Consider the following 27803-nt stretch of genomic DNA (forward strand, 5'->3'; position numbering starts at 1 on the left):
TTACTTGTGTTTCTTGAATATATTTAACCATCTATCTCATCATCCACTGTCAGGTGAAAATATTTGAAGTACAATATTATCAATTTAAATTAACTTTAAAAAATGAAATGGGGCTATGATTTCCTAAGTTTCTTATTTTAAAAATCAATGTGGTACTTCTATGGTATAAAGAAATAGGAGAAATACATAACTAATTATGAATTTTTTGTAATGAATTATATTTTACAAGGGTTGATTTTTCTTTGTACATTTGAAAGCAGTAACCCTTAAGGCATTATGTTTGTGTGAGTCTGTAGAAGTGAAGATCTTTAGTGCCTTGCCTTGGGGATATTTGTATATATATGTACCAAAGTATATTGATGTGTATTATTCCATTATTTGAGGCATGTCTATTATATTTTGTTTATTTCTACATTCCTGTTTTTTTTCTTGAATTGTCTTTCCAGATTTTTTTTCCCTCCTGTTAATCCACTTTTATAAATCTTATTTTAACCTTGTATTTTGATCACAACAGTGTCCCCTATTTCATTGCCTTCTCATCCTTCTTTGTTATATCTTTGCTTCATTCTTTATTCCGTATTCAGATTATTCAGTTCCTCTTCTGGCTTTTGAGTTCATGGTTTGCAGTCATTTTTTTTTTTTTTTCATTCCATTTTTCTGACAAATGTATTTAAAGTTGTAAATCTCCTTTTAAAGGCTATTTATTACCACATTTTTGTGTACTTTTTAAAGTAGTCTGGTTTTATGTGTTTCATGATTTTTTAAAAGATTTCTTTTTAATCTAAGGGTTATACAGCAGTTATTTTCTAGACATGCGCTTTTTAAAGCTGCACTTTATGACTGATTTCAACAGTTTCAGAACATATTCTGCATGACAATTCTTTAGAATTAGAGCCTTTCTTTTTGCGCACTATATCGTTAGAGTTGTCAGTGCTCTATGTATAGTCAAAAATAATATTATTAACTATTTATTAGATTTAAATTCTGTGTGTGTGTATATGCACACATATGTAAACACACATGCATAAATACCTACTTGTATAAATTATGAATAGTATATGTGTAAAATATACCATTTTGACTTTATCCAAATTTTATATGATTTCTTTTAAAAATCTAGTTCATTTATCAGTTTCCTGAAGAATATTTTAAAAACCTTTAACTCTCATTGACAACTAATCTGTGGCTCCATGTCCTGGAGACCAAGGGCCCCTTCTGCTCAGGGCTGTGTCCCACCTCCTGGTCTGTGTGGGAGCCCCGCGGCCGCAGCAGAGACGAGGAGGGAGCCCGTTCATGCTGCTCACCCCCTTGTTGGAAAACAAAAGCCAAGTATTCAAACCAAGTGTTCAAACCATATTGAAAAAAATAATCAAACTTCTTATGCTTTCCTGATTTCGTTATCACTGCCAATCATTTGATAATCAGCTTTAACATTTTGATCTTCTAGTTTTATTTTTTGATGAGTGAAAAAGTCTCTTTAAGTACTAATTTACCCTATATAACATGGGAGTAGGCTTTCTGAATCCTCGCCTGTCTACACATTTATATTCCCTTAAAGCAAGACCTGCTCTCATACACACAATGCACTAGAACCTCTTTCTGTTTTTCTTGCATCATATCAAAGAAAAGCTTCAGTAAGACCTGTTTTTATTGTTTATTGTTATGTGTTGATACAGGGAAATCTGAAACCGCCTGCTTTTGTGTCATTGGTAGGTAGCGTTTTGGCTTTTGACCTTGTATTTTAGGGTCTCTTCTAAGTCAAATCTTATTCAGATACCTGTTCTCTTTGCCCCCCCTCCCCTTTTTATGCCCCTTAAATGATCTGAAATCATTCTGGGGCTGATTTTTTTTTTTCCCCACTTATAAGGCTGTTGTTTGCTGCTGGTTGCGATGACAGTCTGTGCTACTGTTTGAATTTCCTTATATGTGCGACCAGCCGGTGTCGTGGTGTGAGTTGATCTGTGACAGGCCTCTTCTCCTGGCCTGGGTGTCCGCAGTCCCAATGTGAGGCTTTGAGGCTGGACCTGTTCGCTCTGAGAATGTCTGCTGTGTTGTAAAGGCTTTCCTCTTGCCTCCACCGTCTGCTGTTGTGTTTGGGGGCTTCCACCACTGCAGTGCGCTTACACATGCAGGGGAGGCAGCCACGGAGATGTTTTCCACAATACAAAGCTCAGCAGAATCGCAAAGGAGGGTGGGCACTAAGCTTTCTGTTAAGTGAAGACTGGATGTTTACGGGAGGGAGCCCATGCTGTCAAAGGGAGGAGGTGGAATGTTTCATCTTGTGTTTGCTGAGCGTAGCTTCTCTTTCATGAGTTAAAGCCACAGCTTTATTTCCTCCTGTATCATTTCTGTAACTTTAAGACAAAATATTCCTTGCATATTCTTGCAAAGTGTTCACTTCCATTCTGTTTTGAATTAAACATGCATTTCCATAGATAGGGAGAAAGCATTGGCATTTTCGACCCTGAGATGCAAGAATATTAATTTAAATCATAAAATTGTATGTACACTTGAGGGAGAATCATTCCCATCTCATATCTCTCTCTTGCAAACAGGTGTTGTTGGAGGAATTTATGCAGAGCAGTGTTTCCAGAAGCAAATGAATACCTTGAAGACTAGCCGCAGTTTGGATCTTAGTTTTAATGGTGGAACATGTCAGAGCCAGAGCAAATTAGAGAGTGACCTTAATGGTAGCATAGCTGGGGACGGGTAGGAGAGAAAATGTGTCCGTTCCAGAGAGTCAGCAGATCTTGTGGAGGCATTCCACCTCCTCCCTTCGATGGTATGTGCTCTCTCCTAGGACGCCTTGTCAGCAGTGAGGGCGCAGCGCTAGCTGTCTTGGCTTTCTCCGCCTCTTTCTAAAGGCTGTGAGACTCAGTGGCACACTTGGAACTTTTTATCCCATCCCACCCATCCTCTCCAGATTTCCTCTCAGGTCCCTGGTTTTATGTTCCCAAAATAATGCTCTGTTCTGAAGTATAAGATGCAATACCGAAGACGTGATATTAAAAGACTCAGGCTGGGACATAAAGGGAAGAAAATCTCTTTAGGGAAGGGTCACATTTTCTTTGCATGAGATGGTTGTTCTGACCTCATCGTCACATTCTATTACTGATTTTTTTTAACCAGAAGAGGGATGATAGCACACTACTGCTGCATCGTTGCCAGGTTTTCATTCTCTCTCAGCGGGTATTCCAACTTCACAGAAATACCCAGGCATTTCAGTTTAAAGAAGTTCATGTGGGGAGGCAAGGCTGTTTCTTTCAGTATTCAGGGAGTGATGCCCATGCCCCGGGAGGAAGAACGCGTCTGATTCCAGAGTTGGTTCTAGTAAAAGTTTCAAAAACCGGGGTCCAGACAACTGGGAACCAACTGCAGCTCCGTTAGGATGCCCCCAAGAAACCCCCTGGGTCTGAGTTTGTGCTGTTTCAGGAATCACTGCTACTTATCCAAAACGTTTTGGATAAAAACCGAGTTGAGCAGAGAGGGAGGCAGGAGGCAGAGTGACATTCGGCATTTCACCATCTGTAAAAGCGCGTGCCCACAGCTTCAGTCTGTCTGTAAATAAGAATCCATTGCAAACCTCCTTTTTAAAATTTTTTCCTTAGGTAATCGTTCACCAAAGTTTTCTCTAAAATCAGAATCTCGGCTGAGATTAACCTTTGACAAATGTTTAACTTTTTGAAACAAGGATGCACAATTGTTTTTCCTTATGGCTCCAAGACCCTCAAGAGGGATTCCTCTAAGTGAAAATGAACTCATAATAAGTGACTGGGTAGCAGCTTAGGTCCTTGGGGACCCACAGCAGTAAGAAAAGAAATGAGACGGATAGGACTTCTCCCCTTTTTAAAAATTTCTTTTGATTTCAGATATTGCCAGAAAAATTTTAATATCATTATATTATTTAGGTCTGTTTTTTCTTTTCTTTCCTTTAAATGCATTGGTAAGACTGTAATTAGATTGAAAATGTGAATTGTATCACATGGTTTACCAGCAGGCATAGGAATTAAGATTGCTTTAAATGTATATGCATTGTTTTTGCTTATTTTTTGTTTTTGTTTCTGTTTTGCTGTTTGAGATGTATATGCATTTAGAGGAACCCTTCCCGTGGACCTCTGGCAGGGAGCTGAGAGCATCTCGGCCAGCTGACTGCCGCCTGCCCTTTTGCTGCTGTTGTTTCTCTTCAGCTCTTGTTCTGTTCCCGCCCGTCCTCTTAGTGCCTGTATGAGATCTGTAACAGTCACACCACCTTGATTATTATAAATGAGGCTGCTGAGATAAAGGAGGAATTTGGGACTGATGATACGTAACATTACTTCTAATTTTCATAGTATGTGAGTCACGTGCACATAGTATATTTCTCAGTCTTGAAAGAAAACTTGTAGCTCTGTGTGCGCCTGCCTTTTTAGCACAGATTTTTCACAATTTGACATATAACCACATTATTAATTAATAGATATCATGCTCAGAAAATACAAATAAAATGAGAAATATATCAAATATATATATATTTATATATATACACCATTCTTCCATCCCTACCAGAGTCCCTGGTAGCACATTGTGCCCAGTGACCGTTGGCCACCTTCTGTGGATTAATGGCTGAGCTAAAGTTCTTGACAAATGCCTCCCACAAGTGGAAGTGGGTGTGACATGACGCGTGGAACTGTCACTGATGGGTGATCGGGAGCTGCGTCCTCACAGCGGGTGCACCTCTGAAGGGCTTTCTGAGGCCATCACGCTAGGACTTGACTTCCTCCCCTGTAAAACGAGGGGGTGGAACTGGTGGTCCCCGAGGTTCCTTCTTACTCTGCTTCTCTGAGGTTCTATTTAGTGTTCACTGACTCCAGGATTATCCAGCTGCTGAGGGTGAACACTACTTAGCAGTGCCTTCCAAGTTCTACTTACAGAACCACGTGCAGTGGAAATTTGCTTTAACCTTGATGTAAGTTAGAGCAAGTGACGTGGAGAATACCAGCGCAAATGCCAAAGTCAGATTAAAATCAAGTGAAAACTTAGATTTTCCTCTATGAGGTGTGACCTGGCTTTCTTTCTTGAATACGTTTCTAGTAATGCGATTTGACATTAGTAACAGGAAGTCAACTTGAAACCGTATTAGTTCAGCCAAATGTCAGATTCTTGTTAGAGGAAACCGAAGAGCTCAGGTGGAAAAAGGGGTGAAGAAAATGTCACTTCTGGAATGTCATTTCTGAAGTGAAGAGCTGTGTGTTCAAAACATGCGTTCACGCAAGCAGAGTGCAGCTCTGAGCAAGAGAGGAAGCATGACGACCACCCACGTGGCTACTGTAATGCAGTCGAAGAGAGAGCCCTTGTCTTGCAAGACATACAGCAGGTTCCACACATGGAAGTGTCACAGGCCAGGACGGGTGGTGTTGACCCAGATAGGGGACCATCCCAGTGGTCCCCGTAGTGAGAAGTGACTGGAACCTGCACTTAGACCCGACCATGAAAATGATCAGAGCTGACCTTCCCTGACTATTGGTCGTGTGCTGGGCACTTTGTTATGTACCAGATTATATGTATTAGTTTCTCCAAAACTCTGTGATTTGTGATCAGAACCTCAGATGTGAAATGACATACTGTGTCTGACTTCAGAAGTCACACCTTTAGCCATTATCTTATTCTTCCTCTCAAGTACAGAAGGTCTTATGAAGGGGCAGGTTTGATGAATGATCAGATGCTGAAAACAGAAAGCTTTGGGGAACACAAGTGTGTCTTGCAGAGCCACAGTGAGAAAGTTATGAGGTCTCTCTTTTGAAAATCTCTGACAAATAAAAAAAGTATATGTATATATAATATATAGATTATATATGTATACATACATGCTAATATATGCATATTTATATTTTACCAATCTCAGTGTCATTTTGCAAGCAACTCACTGCTACTTCAACAACTTTTGTGAGGCATTCATTAATACTGAAGTTGAATGTCTGAGATATAAGGTTTATCACCTAAATTCAAACGATGTTCAGGCCCCTGTTTTGTAGTCACAAATCCACGTTTTTACCATGGTCTGTAGATGAGAGAGTATTGACGAAGAAGAAGAGTGGGCTAGCACAAGACGTATTGACTTACTTATTTTGCAAGTAACAAGTGCATCAGATTTTCCTGAATTTTTTTTGGAAGGTCATAGTTTCCAGCCATGTAAATGCTAGTCTGATTTTCTGTTATAATATTTATGGCTCAATTGATATTCATTAACCTTGATTTTGATTAGCTAATCATTGGAGTTCAAAGATGAACTTTTAAAAACTATCTTGGTGTGCCCTGGAAATACGGACAGTCTAACCTATGACAAGACTATCATGAAAATAGATTTATTTTCCTGCTTTTGAAAGTGTGTCATTCTCCCCAGAGTTCTTCATGCAAATGTAGAATTTAGGATTGGAAGTTTGATTGATTCTCTTTGTTTGCCTCTGGAAAGAATAAGATGGAACTGAATCAATCAATCCAATAGACCTTAATAACTAGCTCAAAATGTCCTGTCATACAGTTAAGGGGGGGAAATTTTGAGAGAAAAAAAACCTCAGCAACAAGAGAGAAATGGAGAAATGCATTAAAATTGTTTTATGTATGAGAAAGAACAATTTGAGTCAGTCATCGTGGATAAGCATGCTTTTAGCACTTCAAACATACTCAGCAGCCTTGGTCTAGCTCAATAATTCAAGCAGAATTTATTTTTGATTTATGTGTTTCTCTTCTGATAATTCAACAGTAAGGCATCTCTTTCAGTCTATACAAATTTAGAAATAAAAATTTAGGCTTAGTTCCTTTAATAGGTCCTTTCTATTTTTCTCTTTAATAAATATGGTACTTCACATCTCTTGGGACCTCAGCTGAGTTCACTGCATTGAGGAATGAAAAGTATATATTCAAATCCAAAAGGTGCACAGGAGACAGAGCGATGTGGACCACGAGTGGCACCTCTGATAGGTTTTCTTAACACAGGGACTGAGGGGAGACAGCCAGACAGGTAGGGTACATGCAGGAGAAGGTGGGTTCCAGTAATTAATCTTTGTATTTGAGGACTGGACAGCTTAGTGTGAACAAATATATTCAGCACTTTTATACAATTTTCAATAAGCAAATGAAGGCAGCTTTGAAAGGAAAGTCAGTGGATGGTTGGAGTAGAACAGCCGCCAGGGGAAACCAGATTAGGGCAGAGGTGTGAAATCCGTGTGAAGTGTCAGTGGGGCCTGACGGTTTGAAGTGGAGAAGAGCATATTTTATGTTTTCCTGTCTCATTAGTTTTCACCAGAATATAACTGGCTGCCTCTGTTTGTGTCCACTTCCGGTGGGAGCTGTGCGTGTGGGGAGGGGAGGGGGCTTGGGTCCGTCCTTGTCAGTTTTCTGTCTAAATTGCATCACAGACTTTACATGGTTGGCTCTGGAATGGGGATTTATGTTTGGCCTAATTTGCTAAAGTAGAGACTATGAACTATAATGGGAAAGTCGGGTCTCACACCAACTGTGTGCCTGGTTCTTAGTTATCAATGGTAAACCCTGTCTGCACTGGACACTCATCAGATTAATACCTGGTTCTTAGCAATGGTAAACCCTGTCTACACTGGACACTTATCAGATTAGGAACGCAGAGTTAAAGCTCATGTTTTATCATCTACTTGCAGAGCGCTAACATGGCAAAGAGAAGTTCTGATTTTACATTCAGTAAAAAGAGGACAGTGAATCCTTTTGTACTTATTTGAAAATCTTCTCCCCCTTTATTTTGGTACATTGATTATATTGGATAAATCAAAATCAGAAAATATATAACTAATATATTTTCTAGTATTTCTAAATATATAACTAATACTTCTATATCTTATTCTTTATTTATCCAAATCATTTATATTTCCCAAGGATTATATTGATGGGAATCAGAATTTTTCTATGTTAAAATATATGCTTTTAAAACATTTCTCTTTTTAAAAATACTGTCTTTAACATATGCTTTCCATATAGTGCGTGATCAACAAAATAATGATGAGTGAATGAAAACACTAGATAACCCCTTTATTTTTAAACAATATGTAATTGGAAAAGTGGAAAAAAGAATGTTAGAGGAGTAATCATCAGTAAGCCGTGTCTAAGTCTGTGTCCATAGCAGTGCTTAACTATTTCTGCAGCATTAACAGAGACGCTGGAACTCAGTAATCCAGTGCCTGTGGTAAGACATCGTTCCTTACATCCTCGCTGTCCGCCCATATGTTGTAAAACCACTGTGACAGCAGGCCCAACACAGATGGATGGACATGACAGATAGGAATAGGCAAACTCACAACAGAGTGGATTTTAGACTCAATCTCTTCTGATCTCTCTCTCGCTCTTTCTTTTCTCTTTCAGAAATTCAGACGCCTGCAGTGAGCTGCTTCTACTTGTGGGTAAGCAGAAGGGTTATTTTCTACTCTTTCTTGATTGCAAGCAGCAGTACTCACCAATGCCACAGGCTCGTTCTCAGTCCCCAGTGTTGACTCGTGGACCATTCATAGGTCAACGCTGGAATTCAGAGAGACTAACATTATTGCATGATCCAGGCTAGGATCTTATGGAGTTCATAACTGTCCAATTAAATGAGAGTCGGATCTCAGGTATTTCATAAAGGTGAATGTTCAGCTGTAGTTTCAGGTGCCTAGTGTGTGCAGAGCAGGGTTGTGGTCCACGTGGTTATAAATGCTTCATATTTGAGTTTATTAGTAGTTCCCACTATGTTGATGTAGGGAACTGATTCCTCCAGGTGCAGACATGAATGCTTTTAGACCTGTAAGTGCACGTTTTGCAGGACAGTAACAGGAGACTGGAGTTCAGAGGTACGTCCAAGACTTAAGACTTAAATATGGGGGTCTTTCGGTTACAGAGGACTAATGTGTTCACCTTGTAAGTGAGAAGAGGAGACGAGAAAGGAAGTCCCAGGAATGGGACTTGGGCACCCCAATGTTTGAGGGTCGGTGAAGAGTCTCAGTAATAGACTGAGGAGTGGGCAGTGGAGAAGAAAGAAAACCACATACTGTATTGAGTGGAGTCTTGTGTTCTGTAGGACAAAGAGAAAGCATTCAGGATGGAGGGAGTAACTGATTGTGTGAAGGATGCTGAGAAGGTTGCCAAGAAGAGGTCTGCGAATTGCTTATTAGCTTTGGAAGCGTGGAGATTGTTGAGGACCTGGGCGGGGGCAGGTGAAGGGTGAAAGCCCAATAGGGGTACATCCCAGAGAGGACAAGGGCTGAGGGTGAGCGGGGATGGAGGCCGTGGGCACCAACCATGAGAGCAGAGAAGTGGCATTGTGGGTGAAGAAGGGCGTAGTGTTCAAAGACAGCTTTCACGATTGAAATAAGTATTTGTTCAGACAACGTATATTGCTGTGTGTCGGTTTGCTGATGGCAGTGACCTACTGAAGAGAAGGGAATGGTGATACTAAAGAAAAGACGTGAACACTGCCAGCATGATGTTACTCGAGTATTTGAGGAGGAGTCTGACCTAGCTCACGCATGGAGGTGTTGATACTAGATACAACCTGTAGACTAACAGCCCTGACGTTAGCGGGCTGAAATGCTTTGCATAAGTGCGTTTCCCTGAGAAGTGGGGTCCGCCTCTGTTATGTGCAGTGATTATTTATAGGATTTTGTGGGAAAATCCTCTGAAAGTGATTCTGTACCCTACTACTGAATGTATTGTTCCCCTGAAATGATTCGGGATCCCTAATGTGAATTTAATATACCACACATCCTGCAGAGAGTTGACTGATTGGCTATGTTTCCTTCCAAATTCTCTTTATAAGAATCTCAGCCACTATTTTATCCTCACAGATTCAGGAGATTTTCTCATTGTAGGAAATATATCAATTAGGGTCATCAGGATTAGAAGCTACATGGTGAATTGAACAGGGAAGTTTTAATGTAAAGAGTTATTAACTATTTATAGGATATTAGATAGTAGTAAGAGTTGGACAGAACGTTAAAGAATGCCCTAGTACTGAGAGAGAATCCCCAGGGTGGGAAGAAGCTCAGAGGGGCCCCTCCGATGCCGGGATTCGGGCCTGAGTGGGGGAGGTCACCCAGCAGCACACCAGGTGGGGGAAGTTCACAGGGTTGCCTTCAGCTGGTGTTCACGCGTCGGGGTGAGCTCAAAGACTGGGAGCCTTCCACTGGAGCACAGGTGGGCTGAAGCTGGCTGAGCTGCCAGGACACCAGCAGCCTGCGTCTGGAGGGAAGGAAACTATGGGACACGTCCATCAGGTGGGGAACCTCTGCTGAGATGCAGGGCACAGGCAGGTTGAGGCTGGCAGGCAGGCATCCAAAGACAAGAAAACTTGCGTCATCATGGGAAATCCCAATCACAGGCCACAACTGGCAAGATGGAAGCTGAGTGTCACCAGTGTGCCTGAGACAGCAGGCCCAACACAGCGGGGAGGGGGGCCCCTCCAGTGCTGACTGCTGGCGAAGCAGGGCTGGTTGTTTCATCCAGCTGGGACGCGGAAAGGTGCTCCTGGAAGTGAGGGGCCATCAGTCGCCTGACAGCCGGCGCAGGCATTCTTGTTGTTTGCTTCTTTAGTTTTACTTGTTGCTCCTGAACCTTTCTTAATATCTTAGGAGTGGAGTGTAGATTATCAGACTGATTGTAAACTTTTTTTCTGGTTAAAGCAATAATTTTAGAAAAATTTTATCGCATTTTTAAGCAGTGAAGGAGGTAGCAAAACTGTAACGTTTTACAGACGGAAACAGAAAGTTTAAATTACAGCCTGTCACATTATGCTACCTTGAATGATTTATGAGAGGAGGTTTTAATGGCTAGAGCGTCTGACAGTATTTCTCTAGTAAAGGAATTTTTCCATAATGATTTTAGGGCCTGCAAATTCACCAAATTTAACCAGCTTCCCAGTGTAAATAAATAATATCAACCACCTCTTCAGGAAGAGAATACATGACATGTGTTACCGATCCCGCCACAGGTCAGTCATTCTCATGGTAGAGAGACCGCATGCAATCTGATACATTCCATGTCACTCCATCTTCTGTTACAAGTCTGCAGTAGTCAAGCGTCTGCTCAGTGCATTTCGCTGTAATTGCTGGATAATGTTCCTGAGATGCTGTCATTAAGGTGGAATCTATCAATATTTCTTTACTTAGCTTCTTAGGTGGGACTTATTTATGAAACTTGGACACAAGTGGAGTCTACTCCAATCTAGCAGCAGTGCACCTGCTCCACTGGGAAAGGAAGAGCAGCAGGCCGAAGCCTTTTCTCTCCCTTTACTTGGGTAAATTACAGGAAGGAAAGAAAAGGAGCTTCATCAAGTCACTTTGCAGTCATGCTAACAACACACCTACCAGCAAACCCACCAACAGGCCATCACTCACGGGGAAGTCCTTTACTGTGGAGTGCTTTTGGCAAGATGTTTTTGGCCTCGCTGGGGTTGATCATGGGACACGAACCTAAAGCTCATGGGTCTTTGGGGCATGGTTCCATGGAAAATGACACGTAGCATTCAGAGTATAAAAGTGTGCTTCCCAGGTGGAATAGCTTTCTCTGGGATACAGACCGCATTCATCACATACAGATCTCCTGTGTTCAGTCTGACCAAGAGCACATCTCGCGTGGAGTATGTGATGCGCCTTGAGCGGTTTGTTGATTTAAGGAAGGCACTGGTGATTGGTTGATATTATTGAATGGAACGCTATCAAAATAACTCTGAGGTGATTGTAAAAACTGCACTTTTAGAAGCCAGCCCAATCCCAAAGTGAGGGCTACGTGTAGTGACAAATGGTTATGAATAAGCAGCACTCAGGTGACATTATGAGGTAATTTATTTCGAAGTAGGAAAAAATAACCCTAGATTTGTCTGGTGACAATGGAAATGTTTTCAGCATAGCTCGTTATCTCGTTGGTCTTGCTTCCTTTCCATTTCTGTGTTTCTCCTGAAAAATCAAAAAGCTTTATGGAGCTCTCAGATACATAGGGGATCCACACCTCAAGGGTTTTGCCTTTTATAAAATCACACCCTGGGACGCAGTGAAGAACAGGCACCCCAAAATGCTCACCTCGGTTCCCGTGCCCTCAGCGTGCAAACCAGTCCTCTCATTGGCCAAGCGAGGGCATCACTCAGTGTGACGCCTTGTGGGACTTAAAAAACTGTCAACGCCGGGAAATTACCACTGACTTTGGTTTATGTATAGCAACATAGCTCTTTCAAAGGAAGGATATTCCTTTGTTCTAGCGTCCCTTTGCAGTTTCGGTTTCGATGTTCTGTTAGCTGTTTCGGGCACAATTCAATTAGAAGACTTCAAATTTGCCGTCAGTGTGTTGTTCAAGAGGGAGAGAAGCGGGGAGGGCAGAGCTCAGTGGCACAGCGTGTGCTCAGCGTGCACAGGTCCTGGGTTCCATCCCCAGCACCTCCATTAAATAAGTAAATAGATAGACCTAATTATCACCCCCAAACAAAAAGAGGCAGAGAATGAAAGGAAGGCTACGTGACATGGTGGTATGTGCAAACGCACAGAGCTGGAAGGGAGAATGCAAAACAGCAGTTTCCTTAATTACCGGGCATCGGTCCGTCGGGCAAGCTCTGCAGCAATTAAGTCACCCAGAGTCAGAGCTGGGGTAAGGAGAGCGATTCAGGTTACGTGTTTCACGTTCATTCTGAGCGTGGGGAATAACCAATCAGCCCTCATGAGTTGACACTGGCCTCAGTGGGACCTCGAGACTAGAGCGGCGCCCGAGAGCCGGCTGGAGGCGGCTGCGTCACCGCGGAGAGCCGTGGCCGGCGCGGGGCGCTCGTCGTCTTCGCTCTGCGCACGTTGCCGCACTCGTGGGCGGGCTCAGAGAGAGCGCGCTGCGCCGCGTCGCGTCCCTCCGATCGCGTGGCTGGGGGGCGGCGGGCGAGGGTTAAAGCTCTCGTTTCCTGAGCTCTGCTGTTTACCCTTTTGGGGTATTAGAAGTTGCATGGTAATAGCCCTGCAGAACCCAGAGTGACTAGAAGCAGACGCGGGCAGCCCTGCCCGTTCTTCAAGAGGTAGCCCAGTTCCTGCTGAGTTTCGCTCAAGAGTCAGGGGTGTCTGATAAAAACTCCTCTTAAATAAAGATGCACAGATTGTTAGTTTCCAGCAGAGTGACTACAAAGCTGCCCCCCCCCCCCCCCCGGTGCAGAAGGCCCCGGTGTAGAAATGGGTTTCCAGGTCACGTGGGACTCTGCCACAGGCAGTGTCACTGGCCGCTCCAGCCCCGTTTAGAGCTCAGGGGTCAGGTAGGACCATAGTCCGAGTGTTCTGATAAAATGTTGATTTCTTGGCCAGTTGAAAAAGCTTACATCTAGCCTTATCTGGGTGTGCATGGAATCTTAATTATGATGCATGGCACCAGAGATGCTGCACAAACGTAACGTTTGTGGCTGTTCATTTTTCCCAAGTTATTTTCCCTGTGGTAAAAGCACGCTGGTTAAGTGGTGGCAGACACTGCTAGTTGCCAGTCAACATCTATTTCCTCTCCCATCTTCACTAGTGGAATCAACAGTTTGCTCAGAAAGATGGTGTGCACAGTTAAAAACAAAAACAAAAAAACTTAATTTTGGGGGCACACTTTAGATTTTTGAGGAAAATTCTTGCATGGTTTTTTTTTTTTTTTTTTTTTTTTGAAAAAATGTCTATCCATTTTGACGAGTAGGAGGTCTACTGGGGAGGTCTTTGGGGAAACCTGCTCCTTACCTGAATATCACCAATCAGCTCATCGGATACGAGCTTCTGGCCATCTCCTTTCATCTCTGTTCTTTCCTGGACTATAGACGTGACAGCTGTAGGAAGTGCTTCAACCGTGTGACCACGAGGACAGGAATCTGAAAGTGGTGGAATGGTTTCTGACTAACTGGTGCCATGCTGGAGCCCCTGTGCTGTTCTTTGCCGCTCTCCTCGTGACGTCTGCGTACTTGTAAACGTGGATCCCTGCTCGGTTAAATCAGACTCGTCGCATCTCTGCTGCCTATGACAGTTGTTGTTTGGATATTGTACACAGTGGATATTTTTATTTTGCCTTGTGAGGAAAAAGTTTTTATTTTCCTTCTGTGAATAAAGTTAATTAAGGGACTGTGGCACTTCAGTGCCTAGACCATTATGCTTTTGTTTTATATATATATAAATATATATAATGATTTTAGAACAGTTTTAGATTTGTAGAAAAATTGTCAAGGTAATTCAAAGAATTTTACTTAATCCTCATTTTCTGTCCCAGGATCCCATAAAGTACCCCTACATGTCATAACATGCATATTCGTCATGCTTTCTTAGTCTCTTGGTTGTAACAGTTTCTGAGACTGTCCTTGTTTTCAGTGACCTTGGTGGTTTTGAGGAGTGCTGTCATGATTTTATAGACTGTCCCTCCTCTGAGATGCATCTGATGGTTTTCTCCTGATGAGACTGGGGATTCTGGGTCCTGGGGGGAAGATTAAGGATGCACAGAGCCGTCCTCGTCACCTCGTGTCAGGTGCACCCGTGACCCTGACATAGGACTGCGGAGGTTCCCCTCCATCGCCCGGCCGGGGCGCATTGAGCAGTGTCCCCACTGCAGAGTTACTGCTTTCCCCCCCACTCTTCCATGCTCTTCTCTTTGAAGGGAAGTCACTATGTGTAGTCCACACAACGGGTGAGGACTTAGTTTCAACTCTGATGGCGGACTGTCTGTATGTTATTTTTATTCTAACTACACAAATGTAAGTACAGTATGAAGCATTTCAGACTGTCCTGGCCAATGCAGATAAGATTCCTCCATGTTTATTTGTGGCTTGAGTGCTTTATTTTCGTTGTTGAATAATATCGCACTCTGTGAAGTACTTCAGCTTGTCTGTTGTTTCACCTGTTGAAGGGTGTCTCGGTTGCTTCCTGTTTTGTCAAGTAAAATAAAACTGCTAGATATTGAGTATAGTTCCCTGTGCTGTGCAATGGAAACTTGTTGCTGCGCACCAGAAATTGACGTAACATTGTAAACTGACTGTACTTCAGCAAAAGGAAAAAAAAAACAACTACTGGAAACATTCATGTGCTGGTTTGTATGTGGACAAGTCAGTTTAAAGGAGACTGTGATTTGATCACAATCACAATGTGATTACTGTATTGTATCGTGAGACTGCATTGGTTTGTAAGAAATTGACAGATGCTCTTCCAGCGTGGCTGTGTCTTCCAGCACAGTTGTGTCGTTCCAGCATGGCTGTGTTATTCTCCATTCCCACCAGCAATGAGCCAGAGTTTCTTTTGCTGTGTCTCCTTGTCTGCGGTTGGTATTGTGATTCTTAATAAGCATTCTAATAGGTATGTAATAAAACCTCATTTTACTAATTGTCACTTCTTTAATGACAAATGATGTTAGTGCTCCTTCATAGGTTTATTTGCTATCTCGATATCTTATTTCATGATATGTCCACTTAGATCATTCACCCACTTTTTAATTGAGTTTGCTGTCTTACTGATGAATTTTGAAGGCTATCTGCATATTTTAGATGCTAGTGTTTATAAGATATGTGTTTTGAAAATATTTCTCCCAGCTCATGGCTTGTCTTTTGATTTTTTGACAGCATGTTTGCAGAGAAGTTTTTATTTTAATAAAGTCCAACTCATCAGTTTTCCCCTCTCTTTGTGCTTCTGGTGTTGTATATAAAACTTCATCTCCAAGTCCAAGAACACTTATGTCTTTTCCTATAATTTCTACCAGTAGTTTTATAAAATTGTGTTTTATATTTATACCCCGTGAGATATTTGGGGTTATTTTTTGTAAAAAGTATCAGGTATAAGTTCTCTCTCTTTTATTTATTTATTTTTTTTGTAATATAGGCATCCAATTTTTTCAACACCATTTGTTGAAGAGACTTTTTTTTCTTCATTGAATTGCTTTTGTGCTTTTTTCAGAGACCAGTTGTCTATATTTTGTGGGTCTATTTCTAGACTGCCTTCTGTGTCCCATTGATGTATGTGTCTATTCTTCCACCAACACCACACTGTCCGGATTAACGCAGCTTTGGAGTAAGTCTTGAAATTTAGTCATGCCAGGCCTCCAGCTTTGTTCTTCTTTTTTAGTATCGTGTCTGTAATTCTAGAGTTCCGCTCTCCATGTGAACTTCAGTGTCAGTTTGTCAATATCTACAAAATAGCTTTCTGAGATTTTGATTGAGATTGCATTGGATTTAGATATTAATTTTTTTAAAATGACATTTTAACAATATTGTATCTTCTAATCCAGGAGCGTGGAATCTCTCTCAATTTATTTAGATCTCTGATTTCTTTATGTTTCATACCATTTACTTTTAGAAAGTACAAGCCTTAGTAAATCAAACTTTAAGTGGCATTTCATATGGTTTCTTAAAATTGATGAAGCAACATTGAAATAAAGACAAGTCTAAGAACAAAGAACTCTAAGGAATTTAAATGATTTCAAATGGTTCCTGCATACTTAGCAAAATTAGTATTCTACTTAGATATTGTAATTCACAAAATACCATTACTATAAACTTGTACCAATGTAATTTTTGCAGAAAAGTTGTTTGTAAGGTTAACTCAGATGGATAGAAATGCATTTCTGTTGTCTCTGCAAAAATCCCTTTTTTTTTTGTGCGTCCTCTTGCTTTGCTTAAAAATCATATAGAGCCTATGGAATATACTTTGCTATTTATACAAACCATGCAATTAAATAGTTAACAATTCTGTCTTAAAAATGGATAGCATTTTTACCTTTTGAAAGAAGTATCAGTTGAAGAACTTATGTCTCACAAAATACCCTATGAATTTAGTCAGGAAATAACATACTTTGATTTTTCTAAGTGAAGAAACTCGCATGGGGACCTCGAGAGAATAGCTGGTTAGTGGTAATAATGAAACTATGACACTGACCTTAAGATACCTATCCCAAAACTTTATGTAACATTTACTTTTTTGGGTTCCATGTGACAGTAACATGGCTTAAATTATTGCCTTTGTTCTTATTCCATAATTTTTAAATTTAATTAACTACTATACATTGTTTTTATAATAATTTTATTGTAGTAAAGTGTAAAACAAAAAATGCCATTTTATCATTTTAAGGGTACAATTCTGTGGTGCTAATTAAATTCAGAATTCTGTGTGACTAGCACCATTGTCTATTTTCAGAACTTTTCATCACCTCACATTGAAACTGTACCCATTAAGAAATAGCTCCCTACTTTGCACAGCCCTAAGTTCCCCAATAAACTTTAATTTACTTTCTAAATATGTGAATTTGCCTAGATATTTCATGTGAATGGAATCCTATGGTATTTGTCCTTTTGTGTCTGTCTTATTTCACTCAGTGTCATGTTTCAAGGAGCATCACTATTGTAGCATGAATCAGAATTTCATTCCTTTGGATGGAATGAGTAATATTCCATTTTATGTATATGTATTGCATTTTCTTTGTCCATTCATCTGTTGGTGGATATTTAGGTTGTTTCCACCTTTTGGCTGAATTTGTGAATAATGCTGAAATAAATGTTGGTGTGCAAATATCTGTTTGAGTCCTTGTTTTCAGTTCCTTGGGATACATATATAGGAATACTAGGAGTGGAATTTCTGAGTCCTATGCTAGTACTGTGTTTAACTTTTTTGAGGAACAGCTCAACTGTTTTCCACAGTGGCTGCGCCATTTTTCACTAGTAATGAATGATAGTTACAATTCCTTCACATTCTTGCCCAAACTGGTTATTTTTATTTTTTAAAGTACAGTCATCCTCTTAGATGTGATGTATTGTCTCATTACAGATTTGACTTTAATTTCCCTGATGACTAATGATATTGAGCATCTTTTCATATGCTTGTTGGCCCTTTGTAGACCCTCTAAAAACTCTGGTTGCTTGTTGTTGTTTTTGAGTTGAAGCATGTATTTATATATTCTAGATATTAAACCATTATCAAATACTTTCCTTATTCTGTGGGTTGCTTTTCCACTCTTGTGATAGTGTCCTGTCATGTACAAATGTTTTAAATTCTAATGGCGTCCAGTTTATGTATTTTAAAATTTTTGTTGCTCATGTTTTTGCATCATATCTAAGAATCTATTGCCAAGTTTGAGGTCATGAAGATTTATCCCTGTATTTTTGTCTGAGAGTTTTATGGTTTTAGCTCTGTATTTAAGTTGCTGACCCATTTTGAGTTAATTATGTATATGGTGTGAAGTAGAAGTCCAGCTTCATTCTTCTGCATACCAGAATCCAGTTGTCCCAGCATCATTTGTTGAGAAGACTAATCCTCCTCATTGAATGGTCCAAGGACCCTTGTCAAGAATCAGTGGTCACTGATATATGGGGTTTCGGTGTACTCTCAGTTCTCTTTCATTGTTTGACGTGTCTGTCCCATGTCAGTGTCACACTATTTTGATTATTGCAGGCTTGTATGAGGTTTTGAAATCAAGCAGTGTGAGTCTTCTAACTTGATCCTTCTTCTTCAAGATTCTTTTGACTCTTTTGGCCCCTTAGGAATTGAGACGTCAGTTTTTCCATTTTTGAAAAAAAAAAAAAGCTGTTACAGTTTTGATAGAGATTGTGTTCAATCTGTAGATTGCTTTGCATTGTATTGATATCCAACAATATTAAGTCTTCCACATTCATGAACACAAGATTTTTCTATTTATTTAGGTCTTTATTAATTACTTCCAGCAATGTATTATAGTTTCCATGAGGATTACATTTAATCTCCTAAATTTATACCAATCTAGTTATAATTTGTTACCAGTTAACTCCAATAGCATATAAAATTCTGCTTCTATACAATTTTCTCTTCCACTAATGTTGTTGCAAATTGTAAGATTTTTGTAATAATTTATTTTAAAATGATTTTATATATTTGTCTTTTAAATTTGTGAGAAATAAAAATTGGAGTTATGAACCAAAAATGTAACAATACCAGTTTTGCCTTTAACAGAGATCTTTATTTTTTCATATGGCTTTGAGGTTATGTCTAATGTTCTTTCAATTAAACCTGAAGGACTCGCTTTATTATTTCTTGTAGGTTAGGCTTAGTAGTAATGAATGTTTATGCTTTTGTTTGTTTCGAAATGTCTTAATTTCTCCCTTATATTTGGAGGACAGTTTTGCCAAATACAGAATTCTTGATTGATAACTTTTTTCCATTCAACACTAAATATGTTACCTACTACTTTCTGGCCTCCAAGGTTTCTGATGAGAAAATGTATTGAAGATTCCTTGTCTATGATGGGTCATTTCTGGCTAATTTTAAGACTGAACTTGGCTTCTGACAGTTTGATTGTAATGTGTCTCAGAGTGGATCTTTGCGTTTATCCTATTTTGTGTTTATTGAGTTTCCTGGTTGTATAGATTCACATCCATCAAATTTGGAAGGTTTTTGACAGATATTTCTTCAAATATTTTTCTGGGTCTTTCGCTGTCTCTTCTCCATTGGGGTCCGTGTGATGCCCGTGTTGGTCCACTTGATGGTGCCCTAAGGTTCCTTGTGATTTGTTCCCTTTGCTTCATTCTTTTCCTTTCTACTACTCACATTGGATAATTCCTGTTGTTCTGTTTACAGGTTTACTGTCTCTGTTACCTAATCACATCTGCTGCTTATCTGTTCTTGTGAAATTTTCATTTCAGTGGTTGTACTTTTCAGCTGGGCCCTCCTTATAACTTTCTACATCACTGTTGATAGTCCTATTTTGTCTATTCATTGTTTTCCTGGTTTTCTTTAAGTCTTTCCCCATATTTTCCTTTAGCTTCTTTGAGCATATTTAAGACAGTTGTTTTAATCCTTTGTTTAAAAAAAAGGGTAAAACCAATGTCTAGACTTCCTCATGGATGGTATCTGTCCATTTATTTTGTTTCTTTGCATCAGTCACGCTTTCCTGTTTCTTTGTATGCCTTAGTGTTATTGAAAATTGGACATTTGCCTGTTATGATGTGACAGCTATGGAAGTCAGATCCTTCCATTCCCTAAAGTTCTCTGGAGTTCTGCTTGGTTTTCTGAAGTCTTAGTATTCCATTTGTGTACTGGCTTGATGTTTTCCATGTTTTTTCAGAGATTGCATTCCTTTTCATGTGTGATCATTGAGGCTCTGCTCCTTAGCTTGTGATCAGCTAGTGTTTTGACAGAGATTTTCATTAATATCAGGAGAGAGAGAAAAAAAAACAAATAACAAAAAATCAAAAACCTCTCCTGGTCTTTGGGGGTTGACTCTGTGCTGGGGCCCTCCTTCACCACTTCACCAGACTTGCACTGAGGACTTCTTAGAACTTTCTGAAGCATGCATCTTGCCATGGGCATGCCTGTGGCTTTTAGTACTTACTGCTTCTGAATGCCCTAATTTCCCAAAGTAACTCTCTTCCAGGCTTTTTTGCCAGACCTCAGATAATCTATTGTGTATCTCACTTGTAATCTTTTAGCCCAGGTGTCTACAGGTTGTTCATCCAGTTTACAGTATTTTCAGTTAATGTCTTTTGCATTCTCAGACTGGGTGAGTTTTGAGTTTGGCAAAACGGAGAAGAGCACCTTGAACTAGACCTTCCAGTAGCCCCCAGACAGATCAGGACAGACCTACACGACAGTTTGCTCCCTTTGGAGCCTGGGATAGGGTCCCACACTGGGAATTCGATTTGCAGCCTTCAAGACTTGAGCTGGTCCATGGGGGCTGGGGCTGGACTGGTGGGAACGCCACAGAGCTCTGCTGCGCTTGCCTTTCCCTTGACTCAGGGTTTGCTTGGTTACTGTAAACCTGTGGCTGTTTTCCAGAGTCTGACAAAGTGTGCACTGACGGTTTCTGCTTGTTCTGAAATGTTTCTGTGGGGACAGGGCTGGAGGTTGCCTGTCCCATCAACTTGCTGACCACACTTCTCTGGTATATTTCATTCTTAAATTCCGGCAACTTTAACAACTCAAGTTTTTAAGTTATAAAGTTTTATGTTACTAGAACATAGGATTATTAACAAAAAATATGATTTTTCCCTTAAACTGAAATTAAAGTTGAACATGTTGGAAATCCATCCAGTGGTTCTAGATGGTACTATACCCCCATTATTGCCTTTGAGCCATTTTTACTAGTTTCTTTCTAGGTAGCTTAAGTGACATTCTTAATGTGTCATTTCTGGTAAAGATTATATATTTATGCTATAATAATTTTCATTTTATGATTTTAAACCTATAACTGTATTATAGCTTATATTATATAATATAGAATATAATATTCTATAATTATAATTTTATTATGAATATTTTCTTACTATTTAAAATTAGTATTATTGGAGCACTTTAGATATGTCATTTTCAGTGATCTTCATTTCTCAAAAGCCATTAACAAATATAAAAATAATAGGCGTAAAGGAAATATCTTAAAAATACTAGTATGTTAATAATATGAAAAATATGCCATTGAGAAATACTGCCCCACACACCCAGCTTCCAATCTCAGGTTTTTTATTTTACTTTTCTTAAAACCGGGTAATGGCATGTTCCTGTAAAACTTTCTAAAATATGAAAAAAGTACAAAGAAAAACTTTGTGCTTTAAAATGAAGAATAAACAAATGAGTACATGTCCTTTTCTTCTGAAAAGCAACCAGAAGCTGTGAGAAGAGTGAGAAGCCCGCGTAGCCAGGGCAGGCTGAGCATGTCCTTCACGGCTCCATCACAGGAAGGGGTGCTGGGACTGCAAAGCCAGATAAGCACGCAAAAAGCAGGTGACCACGGTCTCTGGCTTCAGCCCAGAGAAATCCAGCACAGGATGTCTCTCCAAAGCAGGTGGTACCCCTTGAGGTGCTGCCTTCCTTTGTAACAGTGGAACAAATGGGCCTCTGTGGCTGTTCATTCCTAAACACCTGGAACATCACCATGTTTTCAAGGAAGGCAGAGGGAGAGAGCTCGGCATTGGAAGCCAGCCAGCAGGGCTGTATTTCAGTTGTAGGGAGAAGTAAAGGTTAAAATATCTCCCATGTACTGAAGTTCAAAGTGAAACAAGATTCGTCTAGCCAGGCATACAGCCCTGCCCTGTTCCCTCACCCTTATCTTCTTTTGTAAATAGCTCATTCAACAAATGCTAGGAAAGAAATAGAAAAAGAGCTAACCTTCAATCACTCCGTAGAAAGAACCATGCCAAAGGGGAAATAAATAGGAAAAACACATGACCACAAGGAACATTCAGTTGGCAGTTCTTGCCCGAAAGCAGACGACAGTCGGTCCCAAATATATTGCTATGAATTAAGGGAATAAAAGTTTACTGAAGCAATTACTTTTGTAAAATAAGAGAAAGATCCCCAGGGCAAAAGCTTATGGGAGACAGGGTGCGAAAGGTCTCAGGATGCTGAGCCCTGAGTGGGCAGACCTCAGTGAGAGGGGAAGGCAACAGTTGTTGAGTTGGAAGTCACATTGAAAGCTAAGGAAACAAATCAGTGCTGCAGAGAACACAGCACATGGTAAAGAGGAAAGGACCAGAAACGTGAACGTAACAATGAAAAATCAAAAGAGCTAATAAATATCGTGAATAAATTATGCAGAGAGAAGACAGCCCAAGGATAGGAATCATATGCATATTTGGTGTCCCTGGAATAGAGAACTAAAGTCATAGCAAAAATACCTACAGTTGTAATTTGAAGATTATTGTTAAGAAATATAATAATAATTCACAGCATACATTGAAAAGGGAATGATGCAAAGATACTCTTGTAAAGTCATTGCATGTCAGAGTTAAAGAAAATAGTTCTTTGGGCATCAAGTCAAAAATAATCAGCTTATAAGGAGAAAAAGTACTTCACTTCCTTCACACTACTTGACAGTAACCTTCAATGCTTAAAGAGTAGTGATGCTGACAATAACGTCAATTAAAGTGTCCCTCAGTGATTTCATAGCCAACCAAACTGCCATTCCCTTATAAAGACTGACCCCCAGATATTGAAAGAATTCTGGAAAGTAGTTGCAAGAAGCTCTTCTGGTAGAAAGTACCAAGTGGAAAGCCTTGCTAGAAAATAACTTGAAATAGTTTGAGCGGGGAGGGGGGCATTAAAAATATTTAACTATGGGGTTAAGACTAATAGCAATGGACATTCATGTTACCTGTAGAATAGAAATGTTGCCAAAGCTTAACAGGTAAAATAGCAACATATAAATAACAAAACCATAAGTAACAAAAATTGAGACATGAAAACAAAAAGAAGTGGGGAGATAGGGTGATACAAACTTATTTATCTTTAGAAGGAGATCAGTGGGAAAAAATCTATAAAATTGACAGAGTGGAAAGTAGGGAGAAAAAGACATAGAAATATGCAAATACCCTCATTAATCACAAAAGTGAATCAATAGATACCATGTGAGAAAATAATTAGTATAACCATGCAAAATTAATGTTACAGAAATAATTATTGTAACAAAAATAAACTTTCCGTAATTAGAACAACAGAACAGAAAACAAAGCTAATGTGAAAGCAAAGCTAACAAAAACAAAGATCATATAGGGAAAATCTGAAAGGTGAAAATAAAAATATAAGGAAGTTTCATAAAATTAATACCAACTATATGTGTCCAATCTGTAAAAATAAGCTCCCTACCTAGATTTTTCTATTGGAAGTAAAAATCCCCAGATTATATCCCAAAGTGAAATTCATTTATCCACTTGAGAAAGTGATTTATGAGTGTTGAAAATAAGCAAGGAAAATGCAGACCCAGCAAATACAAAAAAAAAAAAAAAAAAAAAAAAAAAAGACAACAGAGAACCACAGCCTTAATATCTTAAAAGGTTAAATTTAAGAGAAGAGTGATTAAGAGAACATGAAAAGGCACTTGATGAAATATTTTAAAATCTGTATTTAAAGTAAAAATTTAACATTTTGGATTGCTAAGTACCAAATGACATGGCACCAGCTGTCACAAAAAAGAGGAAATATGAGAATAAATAGGTGCAAAGTCAATGGTTTAAAACAGAGGCTCACAAACCACTGTCCACAGGTCAGTGTGTTCAATCATCTGATTTTTAAAGACTATCATACTGGACACAGCCGTGTCCGTTTGCTCATTCATCAGTAGCCTTTTTCAAACTTCAAGTGAAGACTTGAGTAGTTGCAGCAGAGCCCAGGTGGCCCACAAAGCATAAGGTATTCACTATCTGCCCTGTGTAGGAACAGCTTGCCTACCTTGGTCTAGAAGACTTAGCCCATGGTAGTCACTATAGAGAGGGAAAAACAAATAAACAATAACTAAGCAATAGAATTAATACTGTAAATTATTAGTATCACATAATTTGTATATTTATACATGAACCCTCTAAATATTGAATATACACCATCTTTCAGAGTACCAGTCACCTTTTCAGGAAAAAAATAGCAAACTCTACGTGAGGCAACAAAGTAACAGAATATATTCTACAAAGTAAAAAAAAAAAAAAGCAAATTCTCTGGTTACAATTCAATAAGCTAAAAAATTTTAAAAATGGAACATAAAATGTACTTGGGAATTCAAAATCTTGTCCTTAAAGAGCACTTAGATCAAGTAGAAAATTCAAACAGCATATGACTGGGTATCTGTAGTGTAACAATATAAAACAGCAACCAGATATCAGGACCTCGGACAGAGGTACAGCAAGGCTGAGAGAAAGATAGGCAGTCCTCCACCCTTAGAGTACTAGGAAAGAAAGTAAAAACAGAAGAGTTCAGTGCTTGGGGTAAAGGAGTTAAGGGTGAGTGAGGTGAAGAAATAATTCTATAAAATATAGAGCCTTGCTGCCTTAGTGACACGTTTCGAGAGTCTGGTAACCTGGGGCATATTAGCACAACGAGGAGCAGTTTGCGGTCCTTGGATCCTCCATCATCATGGAAGAGGTTAACCAGGTGGTGGGCCCGCTGGATTAGACGTCGTATACCACATATGGAAATGCTGCACTGACTGCTCATCAATGGGGTTCCTTGCAAAGGTAAGAGCTCCCCCTGGGGCAGTGCGTGAATGAAGTCTCCAGGTGGTGGTCAAGTCTCACGAGTCATTTGCAGCAGTGAGCAGGGGGGATGCTGGTGAGCGAAGCAGACGGTGCCTCAGGTGTGCTGCGAGGTGGCGTGGTCCTCTCCCAAGTGCCCTTCCTGGCTCTGTAGCATCCTTGGTATTGGACACCTTCCAAGTCTTCCAGATTTCATTAGTTAATGCAAGGCACCCTGAGCCTTCCTCCTGATCCCCCTCAAAGTCAAGACAGCCAGAGTCCATACCCAGTACAGGCTGCACCCACAAATCCCAAGGATGCCTGCTCTTGAGGGCTCCCAGTCTTTTGTTTCTTGTTCAGATTCAGGAGTGAACAGAAATGAAAGTGCTTGACTCCTCCTGAAATGCCAGGGACATGTCTTCGAGGAGGTGGTACTGGTGCTGGGTGTTGGAGCATGAAGAGATGAGGATTAAGTAGGAAGGAATGGGACAGGTGTTGGGGAAAACATGGGAAAGGGTCTTTGGATAGAGTTTTCTCAGTTACATTATAAGCATCTCGCATTTTGGGGTCTGATGACACAGCTGACATGGATTTATCTCCTGCAGAAAGTACTGAGTATGTAGATGTTTGCTCCCAGGAAAATGAAGAGCCAGTGACGCTTAACCAAAATGAAAACTGGCATTATGGGTGTGCTCATGTTGCATCGGCCTATCGACCTATCGATCAGTGTTTATGTTGCACAAGTAGATGTGCTGTGCTACGTATGATTTCTTTCCTAGCAATAGTTTAACCAGTCATTTCCATTCCTAATCTCGTGTTAAAATCAGTTAAAGAGCTTTAAAAACTACAGATTTCCAGGATTAACTCTTGATTTATAAAATCAGAGTCAAGATGTCTAGAGTTCTGTATTTACCAAGAGCTTCCCCTGGGATTCTGATATGCAGGTATTTTTGAGATCCACTGGAATCTACAATCAATTATGTCTATAATTTTGGCTATATAATTTGACATCAAATTTAGATAGATGGTAGAGAGATTGATTTTTGTTGGCTGCCTTTGGCAATATTAATACAATTATCACTGGTAACTCTTATTTCCAGATATTAACAAAGATGTAAAATCCACTAATCTTATTATGTAATTTGAGAAATCTGTTGAGTTTTAATGTTGTGAATAATTTAGCCATTTTACCTACAGTATTTGCAGAGGTGTGGTAAAACCTTTAAATATATTCTAAAAATTACCATATATATATATTTTCCTGTTATTTTTGATGAAGTATATTGGCAGTGAGCACATTATTTTTACAAATGTTCTCATTGAACTGTCCTTTATTGGGTTAATATCCATGTTAACACCTGGGCAGTATATGTATATGTATATGTATATGTATATGTATATGTATATGTATATCTGTATTTATCTATCTCCCTCACACAGAATTATAGATCACATAGACATATCAGGAACTGTGTAACTGTATTACCTGCAGTTTTATCTGTAGATTAGAACTCCAAGCATCTTGAGATGGATTTATTTCCAGTTTTTGTGATTGATATCTAAGTTTCTCAAAATTTTGCAGGTCAGTGAACTAGATGTTAGTGCAGGCCCGTAGACTCAGTTATATGTGACCATAAATCCACAGCTAAATATAAAAGTTTTAAATAGCTGCCTGAGCTTTACAGTCAGATAACAGCTATTTTAAAAAAGGACCAAAGTATCTATAAGTATATAATTTGAATGGTTTATTATTCATATTATAGTTGTATTAAAAAATGAATCTTGAATTAAAGAACACTGTAAGGCTGTAAAATGTTAATGAAAGATAATACATTTTCATAGTTGGTATTAAACATTTATAAACCACTTTGTATTTGCACACGGCCCTGCTAGCAACTCAGGCTTCACACACATGTGCCCGGCGTCACATTTTATTGACGTCATAGCTTCAGGGTGAAATTTTTGTCTGAACGCGTGACAGAGTTCACGACCACGTCCCCACCGTGAGTTCCATAACTGCAGCGTCTGCTTTAGATGCCTTGCACGGAACGCTGAGACGTGGCGTGCGCCGTCTGTGGCCCTGGCGTTAGCAGGTAGAACAACTAGCAGGATGCGGCTCAGCCTCACTGAAACTATTCCCCAGTGTGCCCTTGCTGTTGTCTTCTAAAGGGGAACTGAAGTTTCCCACAAAGGATATAAAGAAAAGTCATCTGTTGGTTGAGAAGGCTCCTAGACTGCCTGGCTGACATGAGAGTCAATATTCATTTTCTTATTTTTCACTAATTTTAAAATTCATTTTCTCAGTGTATCTTAATTGTATTTTGAAGAAAGTAAGGTTTTACTTGCTGTACCAAATCTGCGAAAAAGAAGTGCTGCCTGATTTAAGCGGCTCGCCCAATTTCATACAGAATCTGAGAGAACAGATTAGCTCTAGAATCCAGCATTCTTGAAATTAACCAAAGTGTGTTTCTAAGTAATTTTCTTTTCTCCCTTTGAGGAAAAAATAGGAGAACTGAAATCAAAGAGGGCAATAGAAGGACATGTCTTTCTCGGGCTCGTACAAAGTTCGGGCATGTTGGAGACACAAATGTCGGGAATGGGTCAGTTACAGACAGAGATAGCTCCTGGCAGAAGCTTGGAGCAGAGAAGAACGTTACAAACTTTAGACCGTGTGAGGAACAAACGATTAGGCTGAAAACAGAAAATAAAAACTCAAAACAGGTAACAGTTTTTGTTGGATAATGGTAAGGCTCCTGTGTCTCCTGTACCCCAACCTTTTTTCCTACATTTTGGAGTCATTAATTACACTTGAAAACAATTGCACCTTTACATTTTAAAATAATTAATTGTATTTGAAAATCAATGCATATGTACATTTTTAAATTATCTAGGAAGAAACTTCAGA

General features: G+C 39.7%; 1 protein-coding gene across 1 annotated transcript in view; it reads left to right on the forward strand.

Annotated features, from left to right (window-relative positions):
* Positions 1-27803, forward strand: part of CSMD1 (CUB and Sushi multiple domains 1) — a 1664412-nt gene that overhangs the window by 37603 nt on the left and 1599006 nt on the right. The window contains 1 exon segment of the mRNA XM_032468715.1: positions 8368-8405. The gene's annotated coding sequence lies outside the window, so the exon portion shown is untranslated.

The sequence above is a fragment of the Camelus ferus genome, chromosome 26 (assembly GCF_009834535.1).
Source record: "Camelus ferus isolate YT-003-E chromosome 26, BCGSAC_Cfer_1.0, whole genome shotgun sequence".
NCBI lineage: Eukaryota > Metazoa > Chordata > Mammalia > Artiodactyla > Camelidae > Camelus > Camelus ferus.